Below are 25,375 nucleotides of genomic sequence, written 5' to 3'. Positions count from 1 at the left end.
TAATAAACCCAGAGAGTTTGGCAACTTAGAGTTGCAGACCCCTGAGCTAACCTAAGAGGCCTCTAATGCTGTGAGTGACAGGTGTTTGGGACCAAGAGACCTCCTTATTTCTCTCATGTCACACTTGGTCACCACACGTACTTGTTTATCACTATCAGACAGGATGGATGCCCATATCCTAACATACCTTGATCAAAAGAGCTTTAAATCCACAAGAAATGTACAGGGATCTCTGACTTCCTGGCAAAGCCTCTGTTTCTAATTCCTACTATCACTTAAGAGTGTTCTCAGAACCTACCAGTTACTGAAGCCCAATTATTCAGATCCATAAATACATACTCTGTACCTATCAATCAATCAATATAAAATTAAAATAACCAGAAATTCCTGATATCGATGTAACGTTTCAATAGCTTAGGTATTGCTTGAAATTCCTTTCCTTAAAGTTGTACTTCGCTTTCATTAATAATATTACAAACATACAGAGATATCATCTAAGTTTTATATATATCCTAGAGAAAATAAAGATCAAGAAAGTTGTTGACTGAAATTTTATTTATGAAATAACAGATTAATCTCTCACTTCATTCTAGATATATATATTCCATAGTCAAAAATTTATTAGGAAAAGATATCAATCCAAAGAAAAGAATTTCACAATTTATCACCAATATATCATCTATACACTTCTCTGGTGTAAAATTAATAATCCACAAATAGGGTTACCACTAGTCACTTCATGTACAAAGTTATATCAAACTGAACTACTCATTATGCAGAGATCTTACTTAATATACATTAATGCCAGTCAGAAAATCTATTAGTTTATAACAAAAATAAATATTCTTTATGAAAAACCTGAACAGAACAAATTCTGGAAAATATGCTTCAGCATTTCTAATTAATACAATTCAGTGAGACTCAGCATATGACAATCTGTCCAACTACCAAACTCTGAGTTTAAGAAATATACGTATTTCTAATTCTCAGGCAATCATATACAACACAAAAAGTGAAAACAAGACATTGAAATGTCAAATTGCTTTCTGACCCTGTTTCCCTTGTGTTTTACTGTGTAGACAGTAATGAAGTTTCACTTTTGTTTCTCTGAAACCTATTACTGCTTTTAGATTCACTTTCCTGTTCTCAGGTACTACATCACTTTTCTTGAAATGGATTCAGGGAACCAGAGGTAATACATAAGAAAAATGTTAAAATAATGATTTTAGCAAATTTTTTCAAGGTCATTTATGCAAAGTTCTCCCATGATTTATAAAGGCATAAAGATCATAACGCATAATTGGAGCTGTTAATAGAGTATTTCATAAATTATCATAATGTAGCTGAAGGAGATAGGTAAGTGGCGGACATCCCGACAATAAGGCACAGAGAGGGAAATGAGCAGGTTGGGAGAAGACGGGATCAGTTTGACTTTCTGGCTAATCATCAGGATCAACTGGGGAGCTTTCAGAAATAGGGTTTTCTGGAACCCAACGCCAACTGGGATGAGGGGGCTGAGGCCTGAGAAAAGCAACTCCCCAGGTCATTTTCATGCAAAGCCAGATTTGAATGTGGCTGGCTGAACCAGAATGTGCAGGGACTGTAAAACATACCCTCGATTCCAAAGACTTACTACAAAAAGGAATGTAAACTGTCTCAATATTTTTCCTATCTATTATGTGTTGAGATGATAATAGTTGACATACTGGGTTACATAAAATACAACATTAAAATGAATTTTGCTCATTTCTTTTTACTCTTTTAAAGGTGGCTACTAGAAAATATTAAATGACCACCGTGGCTTACATTGTATTTCTATTGGGAAGCACTGTCCTGGAGTAGCTGCTCTCAGTTTGATTCCTAGAGGAGATCAGCGTCACCTAGGAACTTGTTAGAAACGCCAGTTGTCCACCTCTCGCTAGCCGACCGAAGCCAAAGCTCTGGTGGGGAGCTCAGCATCAGTGTTTAGGCGGCCCCCCCAGGGCATTCAGAGGCACATGGCCTAGGCTTTGAGAACCACTACTCTCAAGTCTCCATCCTGGGAATGTTAAGAAAGGGCCTCTTTCTTGATCTCAACCACCACACACAACACACAGACTCTCACAGAAGCCTAGACACGTAAATGGGGGCCCAGTTTCCCACGGATTACATTAAAGATGGATCTGGCCACCAACATATTATTAATAATAATTAACACACTTATGGAGCACTTAACACACTTATGGAGCCAGGCACTATGTTAAGTGCTCAACAAGCATTGTTTTTTTCAGTTAACCCTCCCCCTATAAAGTAGAAATGATGATTATCCCCCATTTTGCACGTGTGAAAGCCAAGACGCAGGAATTCAATAATTGAGCCTGGGTCTCAAGGTAAGTGGCAGGCCCAGGACTCAAACCCGGGCCATGTGACTTTGGAGCCACGGCCATTGTGCGTACAGCCCCTCAAAACCATCACGAACAAGTCATGGGCTGTTGCTGAAGTGCTGCAAGAATTCTGCGGGAGAGTGGAGGCCGTCCGAGCGCTGGCTCCTCAAGCAGGGCAGGCATGGGACACGTGCCTTGGGCCTGTCTACGCAGGGCACACAAACTGCAGAGCAAAACCACTCAACTCACACAGGAATGGACAGGAATGGACTTGTTATAAAGAGATGGCTGCTTTCCTGTGGCTTCCTACCTCGCAGGAGCGTGTAGAAGGCTGCATTTAGCTGGCCCTGAGCCAACAAAGTGTTTCCTAGGCTCCTCCATGCTGCCCAGGGGCTGCAGGACATTCCAGGGTCTAAGGCTTAACTGCTTCTTCTTTCTACATTAAAGTAATTAAAGTGTCCACGTATCTGACTCTGGTGCAGCCCAGACAGCGTGTGATCACGAAGGTGGCCCTGGAGACGTTTTCATGGGTGCCTCAGAGAGGAAGACTCAGGACTGAGCTTGTGGGTGGGGAGTCAATTACTCAACATGATCGACGCAAGCAGCAAAAAACCCCAGTCAAAGCAGAGTATCCAACAGTCGCCCAGAGTGCCAGCTCCTAACCTGTCCAAACTTAAAGAGCCATCTGCTTTCTTACTCGGTGTACAGCATGCTGGTACCTCTGGAAGAAGGTGTAACACAACCGATTAATTTATTTCCTTCTCTTCTGCCGTTGATTGGCTCTTAGCAGAGAGCAGTGTTCTGAGGGAATGAGAAACAGGTCAGGCGAGTTTCGACTAGATCTGTCTACATGGGGTGCCTCGTCCTGATGGACATCTGAAGAAAGGTTCTAGATCTGTACCATACAGCATGAGGGCCTCAGGTCTCCAGCTACAGAACAAGAGGCTGGAGTTACAGGGGAAGAAAAATAATTTTACCTGAGTTCCTACCTGACACGCTCTCTTGTTAATCTGTAATAGAAGACAGATGAACAAGAGAAAAACAAACAGAAATTTATTGACATGTGTACCTTGTGTAGACACGGGAGATACCGAAGGAAAAGTGGGGAAGCACCCGAGGTGGCTTAGGATTCAGAATTAAATACCATCTTACCAGGGAAGGGGAGGGGTGTGTGTGTGCAGGCCTCTCAGGGAAGAGCAAATGATTTTTAGGAAAGACGAGAGGTATGATAGTTTGTGATAAAGTGTGTCTGAATGTGCTGTCAACTTCTAGGCTCCTCTCTCTCCTGTGACAGGACACAACAGCCTTACCTGGTTGACAAAACTGCCCAAGGGGAATTCGGACACAGCCTCTCCCTGAATTTGCTGTTTTCCAAGGGCCTACAGCTCATAGAAATCAATAGGTCAAAGGAGCAGATTCTGGAAGCAAGTCCTGAACTCCTACAGTCATACTCGGGGCCACACATTCTCTACCCTTCAGAGCATGACCGCTGTGGTCCTTCCCAGCTCTCAGTACTACAAGGGGGTACGGGCCCTGGGATGGATGCATTCAACAGCTAAGGCAGCAGAAAGTTAAAAATTTGCCTTAAAAAAAAAAAAAAAAAAAAAGGCATGGGTGTCATCTCCAAAGTACTAGGCTGTCTCCCTGTAAAGATCACCTTTAAACTGGTCAGGGACTAACCGTCCAGTCCGCCAAGCACAACCAGGGGTACCTTCATGCCAGCAGAAGGCTCCGTCTACATTTATACAATTCAGAATAAATTTAAAAATTTATAAGACCAGGACTTCGTCTAAATTTAACACTATGTGGGGTTTCTGGTGCTTGACCTTCCTGTTGCTTAATCCCCCTCTTCTGTTTTGTGCTCTGGTCCCTTCCCCTCCGTCCTTTGCTGCTCCTTATCTGGTGTCGTAATTACTGAGGTCTCTTATGCTCCGAGTGCTTTAGCTCTTTCTTCTGTGGTTTAATTCCCGCAGTTTAATAAAAATTCTTGTGTAGTGCCTTGTTCCTTGGAGGAAAGCTCCTTTAATTATTAGGAATGAGGACACATAAACAATGAAACAGAGAATGGTGACTGAAATATGAATTTCATATAAGGATACTTTACCTGGACTTTTTTGTTTAATTTGGAGGGGGAATAAAACCTCTCAAGGTTGCATTTCCATTCAAAGAGACTTCAATGTACTAAACTCACCGTTAGAACAACTTCGCTGAGAAGCATTTTAAGGGCAAATGTCAGGAAAAAATTTCACATTTAAGAGCCCAGGCTCTGCCTCTTTTGAAAGGCCGGGTTAGCCTCTGGTTTAGAAATGTCGCTGCCTACAAAGTTCTTTGTGGGGAGAAGAAAGAAAATTGAATGTTTTATTTAAACAGGTCATTAACAGTCAATACTTATTTGAAAAGGCCTGCTTCCAGAGGCAGATAAAAGCTCCCAATCACTTAGAATATCACTCGAGCACATCTAGGGCAAGATGTGCTGATGCAAGTTTCAGGCCTCCACGGGAGAACATCTCCACTCAACAGCCCAGCACTGGCGTGGGAGGCAGAGTCATCCGAATTGGACGCCCTTGTATGTGCTGCACACACAGACACAGAGAGCAAGAGCACAAAGCACACTCTATAGCAGGCCCCGCTTTGCATTTTTCCACTCTGGTACTGGCAAATGCGTGTGAATGAAGATGAACCATTTTTGCATCAAGAGCCAAACCACCTCCCCACGGGCGGCAGCAGAATGCAAATGGAGGCAAAAGAGCAGAGGGCAACTAAAATAAATGCAGCAGATCCCAGGCACTGCGAGCACACGGGGTGGGCGTGTGGCAGGCTTTATTAGCATTCAGCTGTGGCATGGTTTTTCTATTTAATTTGAAATTATTTCATTTCATAGGTCTCTGACGGCTTGCGAATATAAATAAATGCCTTTTTCTAAAAGTGACCTGGTGCTGGGCTCCTGGAAGGCTCTGCTTCTGATCGCGGGCTTTCAAGCATACATGTGTTTCCATAGCGATGTGGGTGACCCTGGGCCTGGCACAAGTACCCACTTGTACCAGCAGTTCAATTATGTTTCAAGATGCAATGATGTCAGCTCAAGTCTTTAAAACATGCCCATCCTCAGAGAGGCCTTGGGAAAGGTGAAGTGACTGGTTCAGAAGGAGAAATTTCACTCTGTCCAAGCATGCCATCAAAGGCTCTCTTCCCACAGATTACACTGGCTTCCCCTCATCCCTCTGCTGCCCCTCGAGCAAATCTCTGATCCCGGAGGGGTGTGGACAAAAATACCAAGCACAGTTCTCCTTCACACAGCTGAGCACCAAATGCACAGACGACTCCCAGCCTCAATGCTGAGAAAACACACGCTTTCCCTTTACTTCCTTGTGCCCAGCTCTTCAACTAGCTATGGGCGGTTCCTACAGAGAGGGCAATGCTTGTTCTTACTACGTGACAGACATTCACTAAACACCTACGACGTGCCAGGCTCTACTGGGAATGCTGGCAGCGGTTACAAATAGCACTTACTGAACTCTTACTGTATATCAGGCGCTGCATAAGCACTCTGCATGTATTAACTCATTTAATTCTCATCATAACTCCATATGGAGTGTGCTATCCTCAATTCATAGAAAAAGGAATGGAAGCGTAGAGAACAAGCTACTTATTCAAGTCCCACTGCTAATGAGTGCCTGAGTTGAGCACTCGACTTGGACCTCCCGACTCCTTCCATCACTGGATAGAGACAGACATGTACACAAAAACATAGACAAGAGCCAGACGAGGAGGTGGAGAAGGAAATCAGAGTGTGGACTCAGGAAATCAGAGTTGGCAGTGAGCTGGCTCAAGGTTCTGGGCAGAGCAGCACTAAGGGCTGCTTGCAAGTCTCGTCGCAGAGACCAGGCATAGCAGAGGGCTGGAGGCAGGCTTGCCGTCAGTGGGGGCTGTAGGCTTTTTAAAAATTTTTATAGCAACTTTATAAAGAAAACACTGATATGCATCTCCAAAGAAAACATGCACTGCAGTTCTGCAACATAACTCTGGACTGGCAAAGAGAAATCCTAACTAAACTTGGCAAAGAGGAGCCACACGTTCAAAGCCAGCTCTGGGGAAGCTGGCTCATTTGTCCTGGAATACACCTGGCAAAGGAACCATCATCTTTTCAGAGCATAGTCTGGTTTCAAAAACTTCTGTTCCAAGAAGCGCGCAATATTCCTAATCCATTAAGTCAGAAGTCTTTGAGTAAACACGTAATGATTTTCTCAAAGTAGCAGAGGAAGGTTTTTCCCACTTCCTTGAAATGGCACTGGCCCTGACTGGGTAAAGACGGTCTAGGATGACTGTCTCACATGCCCTGGCTTTGGGTTGGGAGGGAATATGAGGAAGCTGAGGCGGCACCTCAACATCCAGCAGGAGAGAACCAGCCAGCAGCCTAGCCGCTCCAACGCACCGACACCTGCCCACCCGCCTCACTCCACTCCAGCCCCCGCGGCCCCAGTGACTGCTCCTCCTGAGGCTTTCCAACAAAGTCAACCTCAACTCACTTTTTCAGGCCTCCCGGTGTGTTCCAAATCAGGGATCCCAGGCCAAGGCCCGAGCTTCTGGCTTTCTCAACAGGCAGATCAACCCTGTTCCCCAACTGGCCACCTTTATCAACAAGCTGTTACTGTGACCAGTCATCTCAATCATGATGCAGGTGGAGTCAGCAACCAGGGTAGGTGGCAGGATCCTGGGTGTGGCCCGGAGTAGGTTCAGGCCCGGAGTGGCCTCAGCCGGCTGCGGCTCAGAGGGACTCACCTTCCGAGGACCGACCGGCTGTTAACTGGCCCGAGCTTCCGCCGTCAGGCCTGTCAGTGAACGCCGAGTTCTCCGTTCTTCTCTCAGAGAAGGCCGAGCCAGAAGACGGGCCCTGCGAACCCTCCGCTGCCTCGGAGGCCGAGAGACAGTACGGCTGGGACTCTAGCGATCGCTCCAAAGGTCAGGTCTGGGTCTGGTCATCGGCTAAAGGCTTCTAATCTTCCTGCACCACTAGTGCAGGCGCATCAATCAATTAGCAAACATTCCTGGCTCTGCACCCTGAGGCTTGCTGTCTCCCCTCCCCCTTCTAAAACCTGTCCCCAGGTTCTAGGCCTAACTGGAAGCATCTGTTGGCTAATTCTGCACTAAATGAATACTGTACTACTATATCCATGGGTATATCCATTTCATGAGGGCTCATGCTCTCAGCCAGAGGAATGAAATGCTCATGGAGAACGTTCAGTCTCTCCCAGTGAAAAGCTGATGTGAGGCGTATGGGGGTGGGGATAACCAGGGCCGGGGCCCGGCAAATGGAGAGGGCCTTCTTACCTGTGAACACCTGTTCTCCCTATAGGCAAGTTAGTCTTGTATGTGTTACCTCTGTTTGCTGGTTTGATTTTCAAAAAAAACTAGTATGTGAGTTCAACATGTCCACAGAAAGGAGCTATTTCTTTTTAGGGTCAGGCCTGTCGGGATCCCCACCACCAGAGCCCATGTTAAACCGCCCACAGGCAAAGTCCTCTGAGGAGCCCACGCAGCTGGCCCCGTACTAGACTGGTAGAGGCAGGTGCACAAGTGAAGGTGCTTCTGTCAACATCCGGAGCACCTTTGGCCCTTAAATAATTGCAGAGAGGAACCGGCCTATTTTTTTGCTATTCAGATTCTTCCTTACTTATCTTCTTATGATAGGAAATAAAAAATTACAATTTACCAAGTTGGAATCCCAATCCTGCCTCTGAGTAGTTCTGGGATTTGGGTGACTACCCCCATCTCTCTATGGCTTCGCTTCCTCATCAGTAAAATGAGGGTGATAATAATAAGGACCTCATTGGGTGGTAATGAGGATGGCATGAGTTCTGACTTGTAAAAGTGATTAAAACAGTGCCTGGCACACAGTAGGAGTTATAAAATAAATATAAATAGAGAAATCATCTCACTAGATCCCTCTATAGCCTGTGTGGTTGCTTTTCCATAATCCTCATTTTATGTGAGAAACTAAGCCTGAGAGGTCATGGCCATACATCTAGCCAGTGATGGGGCTGACCCCTGAAATGCAACCTTCTGACCACAAATTGCCCTTACAGGGCTACGCCCTCCCCTCCCCTGAATACTGCCACCCTAGGGCAACTCCAGAGAGGCGTGGGTGGCAAACGGAGGCCTGGTTGCAGCATTGCCAAGAAAGATGTAAACTCTCACTGCTCCGACTGTGCCCAAAGGGTCATTTGTTTTTCGTGTTCTTTTTCATGAATACCTCCTCCCTGCAGAACAGCTTGGAAACCCATGCCAAGTCAGTTTCTGGCCATGTGGCTAACCAGATGTGATAGGTGCTCTGGTGACCAAATTCATAGCTAAGGTACCTGTCTTCAGAGGACAATAAGCAGTAAAAATATAGAAAGAGCAAAGTTCAAATGAAGTCTTAGAGCTAATTAGAGAACAGCTTAAAAATTACTAAATCTCCTTTCATACCTTCTGATTTCAAGTAACCATATTAAGATGGATAAAAGAGAGAATTAATATGATTTTAATGCTCTTGAGTTTATTCTAATGCAATCACTGATAATAAAAAACTCATTCTGACCAGTTTATGATATGCTAAAAATTCTACAAGTCATATTTACTATTTTAGTAAATTTTCTTTCAGTTTCTAACTATAATAAAAAATAAAAACTTGCCACCTGAAATATGCTATGATGAGAAAATAAAGACCTTTAAAGCACTTCAAACATATAAGATATTAATAGATTCAATGAATTACAAAAAGAAGTCCTTCCCTTTAAAAAGCCTATCTCTGATAAATTCCACTTCTTCCTCTTTTCCAAAGTAGTAGTGTAGAAGAGTGCCTTAGACAATTAAATGTTCAGTAAAGACATGGAAATCAAGGAATGTCCTCTTATTTTATTTTTCCTTTCTTGATTGCAAGAAATTCCCCGGTTCTCAACATCGAAGACTGGGTTATCACTTTATACACCACCATGAAAATCAGCATTGTCCAATGCTCTTCTAGCCACGTCACTTTACATACCCTCCAATCCACTCCCTATCCTCCTCCCCAGCCCGTATGTCTAATCTGTAATATTATGGTCATTCTCAGGGTCAAGGTCCAACCATGAGCACTGAAGTCCTCCACATCTTCCCATATCAAACCCCAGGTGTCCCATCTCTTTAACCAGGTAACTTCCTCAATGTCTTCTACTTATTTTATTTCTTCTGCACATATAGTCTTGTAGTTGGGGTAACCAGGTCACTAGACTAGCCCTCTAGTTAGTTCCCCTCCATCAAAACCTATACTCTGCCCAAAAGAGAAAGGCTGAAGCTGTACCCTTACTATGGAATATGAGAAAACAAAAATTAATTGGTTTTCAGTCCAAAGGTAACTACATTTAACCACTAACCTTACCATTTATATATGCCTGTTAACTCTACCCACAGATACAGATTTTCATTGCTGCATACACCCATATGTATGCTGTGGGTTCTTTGTAAGCTTTTCCACGGCAAGCCTGCTTACTCCTTGAGTTTACAGCATGAAAGGCGTGGGAGCACACACCTCACCCTCTTTCCTTTGCACTGAACTCCAGCCTGCCCTGTGGCTCAACTCACACTGGGGGAAGTCCAGAAAATACCCAATGCTTACGATGGTCTGTTAGGCCTCAGCGATATGTAGTTTAATCTCTTCCAAATCATTTTTCTAAAGATTGAATCAAAACTGGTTTTTGTACAGTAGTTCAAATATTGTACAGGCCTTTCAAATAAATATAATACCATATATTATTTCCCTTTGGAAGACTTTCTGTTAGTCATCCAATCTACCTTAAAGCAATTTTCAGGTGTAAATGTATTAGGTTTTGATCACTTGTTTGATGAAAAAAGATCCATCTCTCACAGCCTCGATTCCGCTTATACCCATTCTTGGCAGACTGGCAGAAACAAGCAAGTAGGGTTGTTAATTTTTTTTTTTTTTTTTTTTTTTTACTAAGGCTAAAACTTTCATTATCCAGCCAGAGAACATGTCCTGTGAGTGTGCCCCCAATGGGCTGGACACTGCATGTGGAGGGATGTCCACACGTGTGTGTCCCCATGGGAAATGATAATCATTCTTGAGGGATGTCTATTGTGGGGCATTAGTTGGGGGTGTGTCAGAACCAAGAGAAATAAGAATGCCAGTAGCAGCATCTTAAACCATTCTGAAATGTCTATAATCATGTTTATAATGGGGCTTCCAGAGGGGCAAGGAGGCTTTAGTATAGGTGGCTTTATTAGGGCTTCTGAGGGGCGGGGCTCTTTTACACTATTTTAAGGAAGTACTGACAATGATGGGCATGGCATTTCAGGTAAGAGGAAAAGCAAAACTGAAACCTCTCTGGCAGAAACAAGTAAGTCACATGTAAGGCCAGAAGGAAAGCCTGCCTCCATAGTGCACAGAAGTCAATAAATATAAATAAATAAATATTTATTGGGGGTCCACTATGCACCTCAGATAGATGCAATGTTTTAAGATTAGCTTTGAACAGAGATAAGATTAGCAGGCAGTAAGCAATCAGATGACATCAGAAATTGGTTTGTGAAAGGTGTTATATGGTGAGGTTTCAATTACACACTTGTCTTGTTCATACTGAAGCAAAGAGATAACATCCTTGTTTTGTTTTCCTTTTAGCAAACGAGAGAGTTCCTTTCCATCTCCACTGCACGCCAATTCTCTGAGCCACTCCCCTGTCATTTTTGGTTATGACTAATGAAACTAAACTCAATTTTCTCTATTTTTTTTGATATGAATTGAAACTTGACTTTTTTTTAACCATTTCAACTTGGTGCAACTTGATTCTTTTTCCTTTATTTTTGCAAAAATATACTTTAATCTGACTAATATTAAATATGTGCTCTAAAACAAATAAAAGCTATGCAGCTGAGTTTCATTTCACTCTAGGAAAGCAACTCATAAATTAAATATTTCATTTGGTTTTATTTTTTACCTGGCTTTGCACCCCAGGAATAATCAACAGTTAATATTATGTAACTTACCAAACTCAGTCTTGAAAAAGAGATAACCAGACACTGAAAAGACACTCTTGTTTGTTTTACTAAGTGGTTCTTCTAAAAATCTGAGTAAGTATTAAAGAGGGAAAATGCCTTTGAAAATTAATCTACTTTTTAAAAAAAAGTCTATTTCTTAATGGCTGCCAGCCAGACTTCAGTTGGTTTCATTTTTCATTTCAAGCTTTCTAACAAAATATGACTGGACAGAATGAGACCACTCCAGACAACCTCATGGAAAACACAAAGGAAGGACTGAGGAAAGACTATAAAGACAACCCAATGCTCAGAGTTTTGGTTTAATTTTTTAAAGATCCTGAAGCTATGCTGTATGATGGGAAAAAATACATTTATCTGTGACAAAGCATTCTCCTTCTTCAAACCTCTGACTAATCAGAAGACTTCTCGTGTCTGATAACACTGACATGCCTTTAGCAAGAAGGGTCATATGCTGAGCTGGCTCACTGACTCATTCATTCATTCATTCATTCATTCATTCACTTAACAAACATTTAGTGAGCATCTCCTTTGGCCAGGCATTACCCTAGATGCTGGGGAATGCAATAGCAAACAAAACAAAAATTCCTCAAGCACCATGTTGGGTTTTATCCCTTTATGTCTATTTCACCGAGTCCTCCCAGTGCTCCCACAGGTATTACTATCTTCATTTCATAGATGAGAGAAGTGGACATAGAGAAGTTAAGGCCGAGGTCCCAGAGCCAGTCAATAGCAAGGCAGGGACTCACATCTCTGAAACTGATTCCCAAGCTTGTCCTTATTCTACTAGACAGCTGCCATTATTTTGGTTTGATGCAAATATAGGAAATGGTTTAAAAACTACTTAATGGGTTCGATCCAGTTAGGAAATCTTAGTATTTGCAACAATTATAATCAGAACTGTAAAGCCGGATTGGCAGAAAAGCCAAATGGGATAGAAAAGTTATTAACGGGAAGAACAATGTTTTCTCAGTGTTTTAAATTTTGTTCTCCACTTCCCAGTGAGGACAAATCACGGTGGAATACACTTTGCCAAAACCATGTCTCATCTTTCTGCTCACCCTTTCTTTTACTTGCATTATCTCCCTGAGTTCCCTTTCCCTTCTTCCCATTACGTCTTATATCTTTATTATTATTTTAAAAACATTTTTAATTTTCTTTTTTTTCCTTAAGATTTTATTTATCCATAGAGAGAGAGAGAGAGAGAGAGAGAGAGAGAAGCAGAGACACAGGCAGAGAGAGAAGCAGGCTCCATGCAGGGAGCCTGACGTGGGACTCGATCCAGGGTCTCCAGGATCACGCACTGGGCTGCAAGGCGGCACTAAACCGCTGCGCCACTGGGGCTGCCCATTTTTAATTTTCAATTGAAGTATAGTTGACACGTCATATTAACATCTGGTGTCTTTAAATGGAAGATGCTGTCATTAAGAGTAACATGTCTCCTGGCACAGGATTTGTTCAAGCATAGACTGGAAGACCACTTAGTGGGATGCTTTTTTTTTTTTTCCTAAGATTTCCTTTATTAGGAAATTGGGTAGAATTAAGATACTATGCATTCGAGAAATAAGAGTTAAGACTTTCACCTTTTTAAATGAGATATTTTTCTATCTTGCATATAAACCTCAGTTAAGAGCAAGGTGAAGCCACAGTAGTACAGAAGTCAGAGCACAGAATGGACTTTGGCCTCCTGGCCTCTAAGTGGAGTGGGAAAGTCCAAAGGAAGGATGACTTCCAGACACCATCACAAGTCATGCAGCAAAGCTGTGAACCCTAGCTGCTATGCCATTTTGAATTTTATTCACCTCTCTTGAGGAGACACCCTGTTCAAAAATGCAAACAAAAAAGAGAGAGAGAGAGAGAGAGAAGTTTCAGGTCTGAAATATTCAAATTTGCACCGGATACTTCCTGTTAAACAATTCACTTATAATTCAGGAAAATGGGGGACCTCAGAGTCCCTCTGAAACTTCAAAGTTCCAAAAGGGGAGACGAGGTAGTTTTATAATCTTTCTTCAGCGTCTTCCTCTAAGTTTTCTATGAAGTATCTAGACTGGTCTCATTCTGCCTTAGTCGTGTATTGTCTAAAAGCTTGACATGAATACTGAAACCAAGTTATTAGGTCTAGCTGATACTTTCGAGGCATACTCCTAGAAGTGAAATACTTCTTTGGGTTCCTTGTGCCCAGGATCTGAGATGGTCACGGAAAAAAGCCTGCTTGCAGGCAAGACTGGAAATGCTTCCAAATCTATGGCTTTGTTGGAAAATAATTTGTGGCTTACTAGTGAGATAAAATCAAGAGAAAACTATCACCAGAAAGGCATGGATAACTCCTGTGTAACTTAGACTTTTTGTTTGATTTGGATCATAACTCAATCTGACTCCCCTGGAGTCTCAACTTCCCCATAGTTCTGTAAGCTGGAACAGTTTCAACACTCAACATCCATCCCTCACTCCTTATTTCATAGAGAGAGGTCGAGTAATTGTTCATTCTTCTGGAATCTGAACTTAGAAGGGACTCAGAGGTCTCCCATCTTCCTGACCTACAAGTCAATTCTTTTCCAACACCCTCATTAAGTGGCCATCCGGTGTCTGCTCAAACAAATTCCATCATGGGGACTCCATGCCTTTTAATGTAGCTGCTTCTGCATGAGACTAGTTGTGTACAAATTCTTAGGTAAAATTGAATCAACTGCCTTCCTATAATTTCCCATGCAATGCTCCTAGCTATGCTTTCAGATAGTCCGTAAATCTGACCACTTTTCTCCATGTGTCACATTTGTCCTATGTATGCTTTCTCTATTTTAGTACAGGATCATTCAGGCTAGATTTGGTAAGGGCTTCATAAATCTCTAAATTATTTTATAGACAAAACATTTTGTATTGTCAGATCTTTAGAACTTTATTTTTGAGAGAGCATTCATTCCTCACATGACATAGTTTTGTGTATTCTCATTCTGGTATATATGATATCTATACCATATATTATGTTGTATCGTGTTATGTGCCAATATATACACACACACACATATATATATTCATTTAATGGTTTTATTCTTCTTTTAATGCAACCCAAGATTGCATTTCATTGACAACTACACCACACTATACTTTGGTTATAATAAGCCTCTATTAATGAAACCCAAGACTTCCTCATTTGATTCATTAGTAAGTCCCATTTCCCCAATCTTTACTTTCACAGTTGATTTTTGGGGGAACTTAAGTGCATGAGGATATATTTACTTTAAATTAATTTTGTCTTGTTAATTTAACCAATTTTTCCAGTCTATTGGAATTCTTTTGGATACCAAATCTACAGCTTTTCACTTCAGCTGTACATTTCACTTTGGTCATTCACAAGCCTGAAGGATATCATTTATGTAACTTACGCCATTAAATAAACAGTCTGGGCTTGAATCACAGCTCTGATACCTAAGAAATGTGTGACCTTGAGGAAGTTACTTAAACTCTCTGTGCTGCAGCTTACTCATTTATAAAGTGGAAATAAAAGTATTGACTACATAGGATTGTTGTAAGGATTAAATAAACTAATAATGCAGAGTAATAGAACAGTGTTTGACACATTAAGAATCCAACAGGCATCTGTCATTCCTATTATTTTCATCCAACTCATCATTGTTAAAGTCATTGCTAAAGAAAAACCTAGAATAAAACAGAAGTAAATGTCTATACATCACTTTCTGTGATCACATGGACCCATTCTTTAGCACTCTCTGGGCTTGGTTATGCAAACCTACTTGTGAATCCACTTAACTATTGTTATTCCCTTCATATTTCTCTATTAAATCGACAATAAAATCTTGAGATACTGTGAAAACTGGCTGGATGATATTCCTACACACCTTTAACTATCACATTTTCTTCATCTTGCATTCTAATTTCTCTACGGAACAGGAATATCACTTAGTCCCTCTTGATTTCTTATTGGTGCCTAATGATTATCGCTTTCTTTTCTGAGTGTTCCCAAAAATTTCAGAATAAATTATAAAATTCTGCTGAGATTCTGTGTTTGCTAACATTCCCTCAAGATGGCTGGTTGGAGCGGGGGAATCACAGGTGTGAGCATTCTCAGGCCTGTGGCTACAATCTGGGCCAGGAGACCCCAATCTACAAGGAAGGGCTAAGGATCTGGTATTATGCTGCCATCAGCCTCAATTCCCTCTTTTTTTTTTTTTTTTTAAGATTTTATTTATTTATTCATGAGAGACACAGAGAGAAAGAGAGGCAGAGACACAGGCAGAGGGAGAAGCAGGCTCCATGCAGGAAGCCCGATGTGGGACTCAATCCCGGATCTCCAGGGTCACACCCTGGGCTGAAGGCGGCTCTAAACCGCTGAGCCACCTGGGCTGCTCCCTCAATTCCCTCTTACCCTCATTCTATTCTAACCTTATCAGATGGGAGATCCTGATCCTTGATTAAAAGCCAAGAATAAGAAGAGCTGAACAGTCCTTTGTTTTTCTCATCAGAGGTCCTGTCCTTTTCTTGTTCTTTTTTCTACAGAAGTAAAACAAAATTCTACAGTAAGAAGTACAACTAAAAATAATACTCCACTCTTGACAGAAATTGTAACTATGTCATTATCAAAAATGGGAACAACACAGTTGACATCATAAGCATTCCAATTTTCTACATCTGGTTTATTCTGTGACCTTCATTTTCTGTAGAACGCTTCCTTGCCAGCTTTTTAAGTCCCTTTTGTTGTTTTTAGAATTTTTTTTACATACTTCAGCTCACTCTGAACTCTAGGCTTCCTGACACCATTCTATTGGGATTATCTCTCTCTTTGGTATCTGTTCTTGGTTATTTGCCTATCCTTGCATTTTTCTTTAAATGGTCTTTTATATTTTGAGTTAACCTGAGTATGCCCTTTGCAGCCATAGCCATCTTTTTTCCTCACCCTTTTAGAACTTTCAAACCTCTAGTTCTAATCATTCAAAAAAATGTGGACTCTTCAACTTAACAAATGTGTGTGTGTGTGTGTGTGTGCATTATCTTTGATAATTTGGAAAAACTTTCATGATTATATTATCAGAATTTCATTATTGTTTATTGCTTAATTCATTATATACACAATGAAGTGTGCCTGTGTGTGTGTGTGTATGAGTGTATACATGTGCTTTATTGAGTATCAGCTATGTGCCTGTCCCATTTACTAGGATACAAAGATAAACATGACAGATACAGGGCTGCCCTGTTGAAGCTTAAAGTTTCACAACAAATAGATAAGTGAGTACAAAGGCAATAGTGACCTGGTATGATACTGAATTTGAGAAGGGAGGTTTGAGAAGCTTCGAGAGCACATTCAAAGAGCCCTAATCACAGTTTTAAGAGTTGAGGTTCTCATCTCTTTAGTCTAGAGTCTCAACCTGTAGAATCATATCTATTTCTTCTCTGAAATTTGAAATTTCTCTCCCAATATCTGTGATATATATCTGGCTTTATCCATCACCTGCTCGCTGATTATCACAAAGCTAAAATGACACGGTCACCATCTTCCAAGAGTCTGGCACATAGTAGACGCTCAACTTTCATTGAATAAGTGAATAAAGTTTCCTTCTCCTTCTATTCCACCAACCAATCTCTTGGTTAAAATTAGATCCAAAATAGCAGTTCTCTTCATTTCCTTCATCTTCTTAGGGATGAAAATGAGGTAAATTGGTATCTGAAACCCTGTATTTCTTTGAACATAAATAAGACTTCTAGCAGATGCCCAAATAATTTAAGTTTCTCGTCACTCCCATTTACTATTTTTTGTGTCACTTTTGTATGCTATATCAGAAGTAAATTATACCAATGCTTGATATGGCTGGGTGGTCTCAGCTCATTTATTCGCTCAAAACTATTTACTGAGCGCTTACTGAGCACAAGAAACTCTCCTGGACACTGTATTTTTCCCTTCCTCCTTTTACAAGTGCGTGTCCTCTCTTGGGTTTACAGATACCCACACTTCTGCCTGCCCTGGAACATCTGGATTCCTGCTGCACGGGAACAACTCATTTTCCTTGTTTCTTCTCTGCCAAAAATCCTGCCATTTAACCAACCTTTTTTTAAACTGCAGATTAATTAAAGGAAGGTTTCTCAATCTTTTGATAAAGAAAACATTCTTATTTTCCTATAATGCTACTGAAATATCAAATTAAGTAATTTCTAAAAATCAGACCTATGAGACAAAGCACTACACTGTTTATGAACTGCATCATTTATCACCTGCCATTAAGAATCATTGATTTTGGGGCATGCCTGGGTGCCTCAGTTGGTTGGACGTGAGACTCTTGGGTTTGGCTCGGGTCATGATCTCGGGATTGTGAGACTGAGCCCCACATAGGGCTCCATGTTCAGCAGGGAGTCTGCTTGGGATTCTCTCTCTCCTTCTCCTTCTGCCCCTCCCCCTGCTTGTGCTCCTTCTCTCTCTCAAAATAAATAAATAAAACCTTAAAAAAATAATTGATCTTAATGATGGAAACTATTAACATGCTAAAGAATATAGCCAAATTAATAGTATTATTTAGTGGATCATCAACGTGTCCAGTAACTTTTAGGGTTTGAACTTTCATTTACACATCCATATACCCTATATGCAGCCTAAAAAACTGGAATTCACTTCAACACTCAGATGTTGCAAAGTAATTTAAGTCATCTGTAATCAAATGCAAAAACTGTCTCCCAAATAAACCACAATTTATTTTCCATATAAAATAAAGATATATTCTTATTTTCTTGAAAAGTATAGATTTTCATCAAGGTTTCTATACCAAGTATTTGAGTCATCAAATAATTTTCATTGGCTGTGATTTGAGCTCTGAGTAACTCATTGTTAAAGAAACAACAAATCCATTTGTCTTTGGTGTTTTCCCGGTGTGCTGCTAACAAACTGTTCTGTCTACAAGAGGTCATGGCCACCTGACCTGGAAGTGAGCTTTGCTGAGTCAGGAGGTCAGAGATCACCATGGATTGCTAAATAAGCAACAATGCATAAAAATAATGGAGATACAGGGAAAAGATCCTGATGCTAATTAACCTATAAGCTAGGCCAAATACAGTTTTGTCCAAAGATAAAAGGAATTCTGCATTGGGCAAGAAAAACTTTCAATTAAAAGCAGAAAATAAAAATCGCATGTAGTGGGTTTAGGTAGAGTACTGATGTTTTATCTCATTAGATGTAACATTTTAATAATATTGATCAAGACTTTGCAATAAGGTTAAGAAGTAACTTTCGAAAAATGTTAAAAATCATTTTCAAGTTTGAATTAGTCACATTTACCAGGAAATATATAGCAAATTTTAGGAAAAATTAATTATATCTATAGAAATTCTTAGTAAATTACCACTGTAGATTATTATGTAGGAAATATGAATGAAATATCTAAACATGTTTAATTTACTAGCAACAAGTATCTGAGATATACTTAGATTCTGACTCCTATGATAATTAGTGCTGGGAACATAGAAGGAAGCAACCTCCAAAGTGTATAAGCACAGATAACCCCTAGTTTGACATGGATTCCTTCACCAGGAAAGTGAAGTTACTGCATGTGAATTACTGCAATGGTTTACATTTGACATTAACACTTTTGCTGCTGGCATGTTAGTGGTTCTCTTTTTTCCTTTAATTTTCATATCAAATATTTTTAAAATTTATTTATTCATGAGAGACACATAAAGAGAGGCAGAGACACAGGCAGAGGGAGAAGCAGGCTCCCCATGGGAGCCTTATGCGGGACTCGATCCCAGGATCCTGGGATCACGACCCGAGCCAAAGGCAGACAGACGCTCAACCACTGAGCCACCCAGGCGTCTCTATTTTCATATCAAATATTTCACACAGTTATATATGGTATTAGATCTATTACCAACTCAAGTCCACGAAAATCAGCAAAAAATTGCAGATTTTGTTTCTTATTTGAGACTACAGTTTCTCATCTAACAGTTTTTAAAATTACCTTCACTTGAAATTCTTAGTACAGCAATAAGTTTCATTAATTCCCTCTGGGTAAAAACAGATGGACATAAGAACAAAAAAGTAGACATAAACAGGCTTTATTATTTTCTCGGGCTTAAGGGGCTCTTTTCAGATATGCCAGTCAGTATAAAATGAAGAGAGTATCCTGAAGAAAATAAACCCTTGGGTCAAGAACAAAAATACCAACATAAGAACAAGTATGAATCTGTTGACCATTAATGTGTATAAGTGGATGGAATGAAATAATCAATCCATGTTCAAGAAATTAAGTCCATGGCAATGCTCCCAGCTTCTCATTTGCAAGACATGATTGCTGATTTATGGTTTCTGGATGGCTAATGAGTTGCATTAGAATCCCAGTATGTTCATGCTTGAAAAGAACTTCATAACATCTCAGTAAAATTTCTCTTTTTTTAAATTTGGAAACCAAGACCCTAAGTGTATGAGGAACTTGTCCAAAGTCAACTTTCTAGTCACAACTAGAAAGCAGCAGGCCCAGGACTTGAACGTAGGTCTTCTGTTCCTTATTCATTTGAGAACATTTTACCAAGAACTTCCTAAATGCGTAGACTTGTGCCAAGTACTAGAAAAACAGTGAGTGGAATACAAACCCTGGCCTCAGGGAACTTTGATTCTGGTGAGGGTTACCAGACAGGTAAACGGGACACGAGTCAGCACACACTATTACAGAGGAAGTACAAGATTTTATTAGAGCATTTTGATGGGGCAGAGGGTTGGGGGGTAAATAAGTAACATTAAGAGGTTCAAGGAAAGCTTTGAGATGGATGTTAGATCTAAGTTGGACCCTGATTATTCAGATGAATGGGGTGCAGCGAAGAGGGAATGAAAAGGGAGAACATGATCTCAGCAGAGGGACTGGAATTCACCAAAGCCCAGGTGCAAAAGATGTTCAGGCCTGGTGCTCCGTATCCGAGAACCAGAAGAGGAGATGAATCTACATAAAGAGAAGTCTGTGAATAGGATGTAGAGCCTCAGCCTTATCCTGAGGTTAGCAAGGAGTCCCTGAGAGGCCACAAGCAAGGGAGGGGAAAGGCCAGATGCACATTTCAGAAAGAATGCTAGGGCAGTGCAGGGATCAGACTGGTGTGGGGAGCAAGAGAAGTCCATGAGCCCTTAATATTGGAAAGGGGATGTCCTGGTCCTTAGAAAGAAAGAAATGCCCTAAAAATAAAGGCCTGCTCATTATCCTTATTAAAACTTCGTTAGCCTGAGTGTATCACTGTAGAATCTGAGCATCTCTCAGCTCACAGATGAAGTCTAATACATGGATCCTAAAGACTAACAACCAGGCTTTGAAACATGGCTTCAGGAACAGGTCCTGCCTGGGCAACCAGCTAGCAGCAGCCCCAGACAACAGCCACGTTGCTGTCCCAGCCAAACCAGTACAGATGCCACCCTCCCTGAGCCCCTGGGCTCCTGGCTAACAACAGGAGTAATAATACCTATTGATTTACTTCATAGTGATACCGTGAGGACACTCCCTCTTCCTCAGCAGGAAATGAGAGTAATAATTTCTATTTCACAGCAATGCTGTGAGTTAAAAGATAACATATGTAAACACACACAGTTTTAACACTCGGGTAGTAGGAATATAATGCTGTTAGTTTCTTTTCCTGTGATAATGCAAAATCTGTTCTCTGTGAAAATAATTGACTCAACAAAGATAGAGAAAAACCTGTGGACTTCACTTCATTTACACTAGGCTCTACCCAACTGACTTAATGAAGCAAGTCAGTGAATGTTCATTGCAAAGATTCTCATTTTCAGCAGGGATTGTCCTGGTTGTTAAAAAAGCAAGAATGAAAACACACACACTTCCTTAAAGTTAAGAAAAGAAAACAATACAGCCGAGGTTCAGCCTTCCCAGGCCAGCCAGGCTCTAACTTGGAAAGCCTCTCTCGGAAAGGGCAGCCTCACCTGGTGCTCCCTCTCCCTTACTGGGGTGCTTGGTAGCTGGCCCTTCTCTCCTCTCTGCTACTGCTGGGGATTTGCTCTCTCACCTCTCCACAGACCCCACCAAGGCTGCAAGCATTTCTTCAGACAGGGCAGAGAGGGGGAAGACACAGAACAGCTTTGGGGGAGGACCTAAGGATTGGTTGTTCACAGAAGTTAATAAAAGGCATTTCCCATAATTGAAATATAAATTCATGTATCATGAATCTAAGGAGAAATCTACAGAATCTTTTTAAAGTGACAGGGCCAGTATAAAACTTGACTGTTGTCACTGATATAAAGAAAGAGGTCAGGCATCCCCGGGTGGCTCAGCAATTGAGCATCTGCCTTCGGCCCAGGGCGTGATCCTGGGGCCCTGGGAGCAAGTTCCACGTCGGGCTCCCTGCATGGAGCCTGCTTCTCCCTCTGCCTGTGTCTCTGCCTCTCTCTCTCTCTCTCTCTCTCTGTCTCTCATGAATAAATAAGTAAAATCTTAAAAAAAAAAAAAAAAGAAAGAAAGAAAGAAAGAAAGAAAGAAAGAAAGAAAGAAAGAAAGAAAGAAAGAGGTCTATCAGCAACATAAACATGGGAAAAGTGCGCTCTGAGTGCAAACCTTGACCATCCAAGCACTGGCAAGGTCAGGATGTCACTATGCTCCCTATGCTAAGTGCTTTTCATGGACTATTTTATTTAATGCTTACCAAAAACCTGTGACATAGATCATTCTATTCTTCTGGACAGGAAACTGGGGTATTAGCTTGCTATTGCAGATTAGCACAAAGTTAGTGGCTTCGAGGAATACAAATTTATTGTCTTACAGTTCTGTAGGTCAGAAGTCCAACACGGATCTCACTGGGTTAAAACCAAGGTGTCACTAGGGCTGCATTCAACTCTGGAAGTTCCAGAGGAGGATCTGGAACTCCAGATTCTGGAGTTCATCTCTATGCTTTAGCTCCTGTCCCCGTCCATCTTCAAAGTCAGCATTGTAGCTTCTCTCCGGCCACTCTTCCACTGTCACGTCTCCTCCCCGCCCAATCTGACTTCAGCCATAATATCTGACTCCTTCACTCTTCAAGAATGAATTTTCACCCCCTTGCAGGCAATATAGCCTTTGATGAGAATGCATAATCTATTCCATTGGGAGCATTAATTGAGGTAGAACCTGTTGTTTATCTTCCACTCAAAGTTCCTTCCTCTGCTTTGTTAGCAGCTATGCAGATGGGATAGGACTGATTCGAGGCTTAGGCATTGAGCACAGAGAAATTTGTGCCAGGAAGGTACATACTGAGAACTCAACACATGAGAATTTTCATTATTATTATATTATTATTTCTACATCAGACAATAGAAGTGTTAAATTTGTATGTCAAATAAGTGATCAGCTGAGAAACACATTTTAAATGCAATTTTTAATATCCCCCATATACTTAAATTAATCCAATACTTAGGTAGAGCTATATATTTATTTTTTGTTCCTGGTTAAAATAATGGATGTCCCTGATCTAATTCCGCCTTGGTTTTTATTACTTTTCTCAATAACAAAAGCCAGGAACAAAATCAGATTTTGCTTCTAGCAGTTTAAATAGATAAAAATCAGTGTGACTGTCAAAATCCAGGTTGGTCTTGTCAGGCTGAGATGAAAACCAGGGTTACATTTGAAAAAGACGAATGTGGACACTAACAGGAAAAAGCGCCTGGTTAATCGAGTAAACAAATAGAACTTGCAAGTCCCAGATGGAATATGTATAGCATTGTAATCAGCAAAATGTCTTTTTATGGGTATTTTCCTAGAACATTCTTAAAGTTATACAGATCTTACAAGGGGAGTTGTAGCAGTAGTACAATTTGTTTTTTAACTTAAAATTTTCATTTACTGGCATTTAAAAAGTTTTATATCTTTTTTACTACAAGCCTCAGATACATGTTTGTGCCCCTTTCATGGAAGTGTAGCAATACTTTAGACTAACAAGATGATCTAGATCAAGGAGCGACAGAGCAGCGTGGCTTCCGTGGCCTGATATGAGAGTAACCAGGCAAAGTTGTGACCTTGGTTTTATATTGAACCTATTTAGTTTGGAAACCTCACTTAGATAATATATTTTAATTAGGTGGTACAGTAGCCAAAGTATTCTTGGAGTTAATTAAGCTTCAACTTCATTTCTAGTAGCAGGAGAGGGCTAGGCCTGAGACTGAAGGCCAGGCCTGAGATCCGCTAGCCTGAAACACAAATCTTCTCCAGTGGTCTGGGCTCTTACTGGACAGCAGGATTTTCTCCTTCTTCATATCCTTAGGTATTTTCTACACTACTTAAAGGTCCCCTGGCTGAAGTCATGGTCAAAACGTGCTTCTCAGGCTGGATCGACAGAGCCAGAGGCAGGGCTGTTACCCCCATCATCTATCCCCTCCTTCTTTCTTTGGTAATACAGCTTTGAACTCCTACCTGGGCACGAGACCACCTGGCATCATTCCCAGCCTCCCTTACAGCTTAGTATGTTCATGCAGCTACGTGCTGGCGGGTGGGATGTGAACAGAAGGGAGATGCACAGCTTCTAGGCTGTCCCCTTAAAAACAAAGGTGTGGTTTCCTCTTCCTCTTGCACTCTTTTGTTGGCTAAAATGTGACAATATCTTGAAATGGAAGCCATCAGGACAAGAGAGCAGAGCAACGAGGTAAGAAGATGAGTCCCCTTGACTGTGGAGCCTCTACGTCAGCCTGCACGCTGTGGACACTTTCATAGGGAGAAAGTGACCTTTACATTTTAAAGCCACTGTTGTTTTGTTTTTATCTCAGAAGCCAAATAGGTATCCTAACTAAGATCTGCTCAAAAATTTCCTTCCCTGACCTTCTTGAAATTTCCAGCATTCACATTTTTGGATTAAGAAGATTTCTGGTAATCTAAAGAACTATGTATAAATGTCCTAATGACGTAGGAAGGACGTTAGGGTTTGAAGCTGACAGCCAAGAAAGAATTCTTGAGACGTCTTTGGTGCAAAAGAGGTGGTTTTTATTAAAGTAGGGGGGAGAACCCGTGGGCAGAAGGAGCTGCACTAGGGTCACGAGGAGTGGCTGGTTCTATAGTTTCAAATTGGGAGGGGGTTGGGGAGAGCGTAAACCTCTCAGGGATTTTGGAAATAAGGTTTCCAGGATCTCAAAGGGGCTAGTTATTATTACAAAAGGTCATTTATTATTGTTTAGTAAAAAGTCAGTCATGAGACCCTTCAGATGTATATCGATGGGTCAGATGCTTGGGGGATGACTGCCAGCACGTATCTTGGAGGGCAGAGATAAAGGAAGTTTCCAAAGGAATTTTTATATGTTAAGGTAGACTTGCAGGGTCCTGGGGATCAGACTGCCTCTTGCCCTTAGCAAAGTATCAACATCAAGGCAGTTGAGCCCCTAGAGGAATGTCACTCAGCCTGTTTCAAGGACTTGTCAATGGGCTGTAGGTAGTAAGGAAATTTAATAATTTCTCTTCTGCCTTTGTTTTCCACATCACCAATACCCCGAAGAAATCAAAAGGGACAGGCAAAAAGCTGATTTTAAATTAGCATTGTTTTTTTTTAAGCTGACTAGTTTGGATAAGCACATGGAAACCATCATACAATCCTTTTATTTAGTTTCCACATCTAAAGCAGGGTGCAAAAAATTGAAGAAGACAGAGACACCATGCAGACGATTCAAAGTAAACAAAAGGAGGTATATGATGGCATTGGATTGGCTTATTCAGTTGTAAATCTAGTGGTCAACTTAATACCATGATATCACACGAGGGATGGTGATGAATTGTCTCTCCCAGTACTGAAAGAAAACCATTTTAAACTGAAGCAAGAATGCCTGGACAGTTTGTGGTGTTCTCTAAACCTATATTTTAATCCTTTGAATTAGTTATTGAGGGAAGTTGTGAAATCTTTCTCTGTAGATATTTAAAAACTGGATAGATTTTAGTCTTCCAGAAGGTCATGTTAGAGTTTTGCCCTAGAAGGTCAGGCAGGAGGAGTGAGGATGGACTAGAATGGACCTCAACAAAGTCCCTCACTCCAAGACGAGATGTCCTTCC

General features: G+C 41.1%; 1 protein-coding gene and 1 long non-coding RNA gene across 11 annotated transcripts in view; one reads left to right on the top strand and one right to left on the bottom strand.

The window, feature by feature from the left end:
* The window catches only part of SPATS2L (spermatogenesis associated serine rich 2 like), a 160,786-nt gene that overhangs the window by 83,040 nt on the left and 52,371 nt on the right, over positions 1 to 25,375 (bottom strand). The window contains exon 1 of one of the 10 annotated variants that reach the window (XM_038585287.1): positions 7,143 to 7,388. The exons of 8 other annotated variants lie outside the window; for them this stretch is intronic. The gene's annotated coding sequence lies outside the window, so the exon portion shown is untranslated. Of the gene's footprint in view, positions 1 to 6,889; positions 7,389 to 25,375 lie in introns of those variants that run through there. One more of the 10 variants, XM_038585286.1, reaches the window with a different exon arrangement.
* On the top strand, positions 6,755 to 12,579 carry LOC111094427. Its single transcript, XR_005385212.1, has 3 exons — positions 6,755 to 7,322; positions 9,454 to 9,532; positions 11,017 to 12,579. It is a non-coding gene; the product is annotated as an uncharacterized LOC111094427 (long non-coding RNA).

Source organism: Canis lupus, chromosome 37 (assembly GCF_011100685.1).
Source record: "Canis lupus familiaris isolate Mischka breed German Shepherd chromosome 37, alternate assembly UU_Cfam_GSD_1.0, whole genome shotgun sequence".
Taxonomy (NCBI): domain Eukaryota; kingdom Metazoa; phylum Chordata; class Mammalia; order Carnivora; family Canidae; genus Canis; species Canis lupus.
This window is presented reverse-complemented; position numbering and strand designations above follow the sequence as displayed.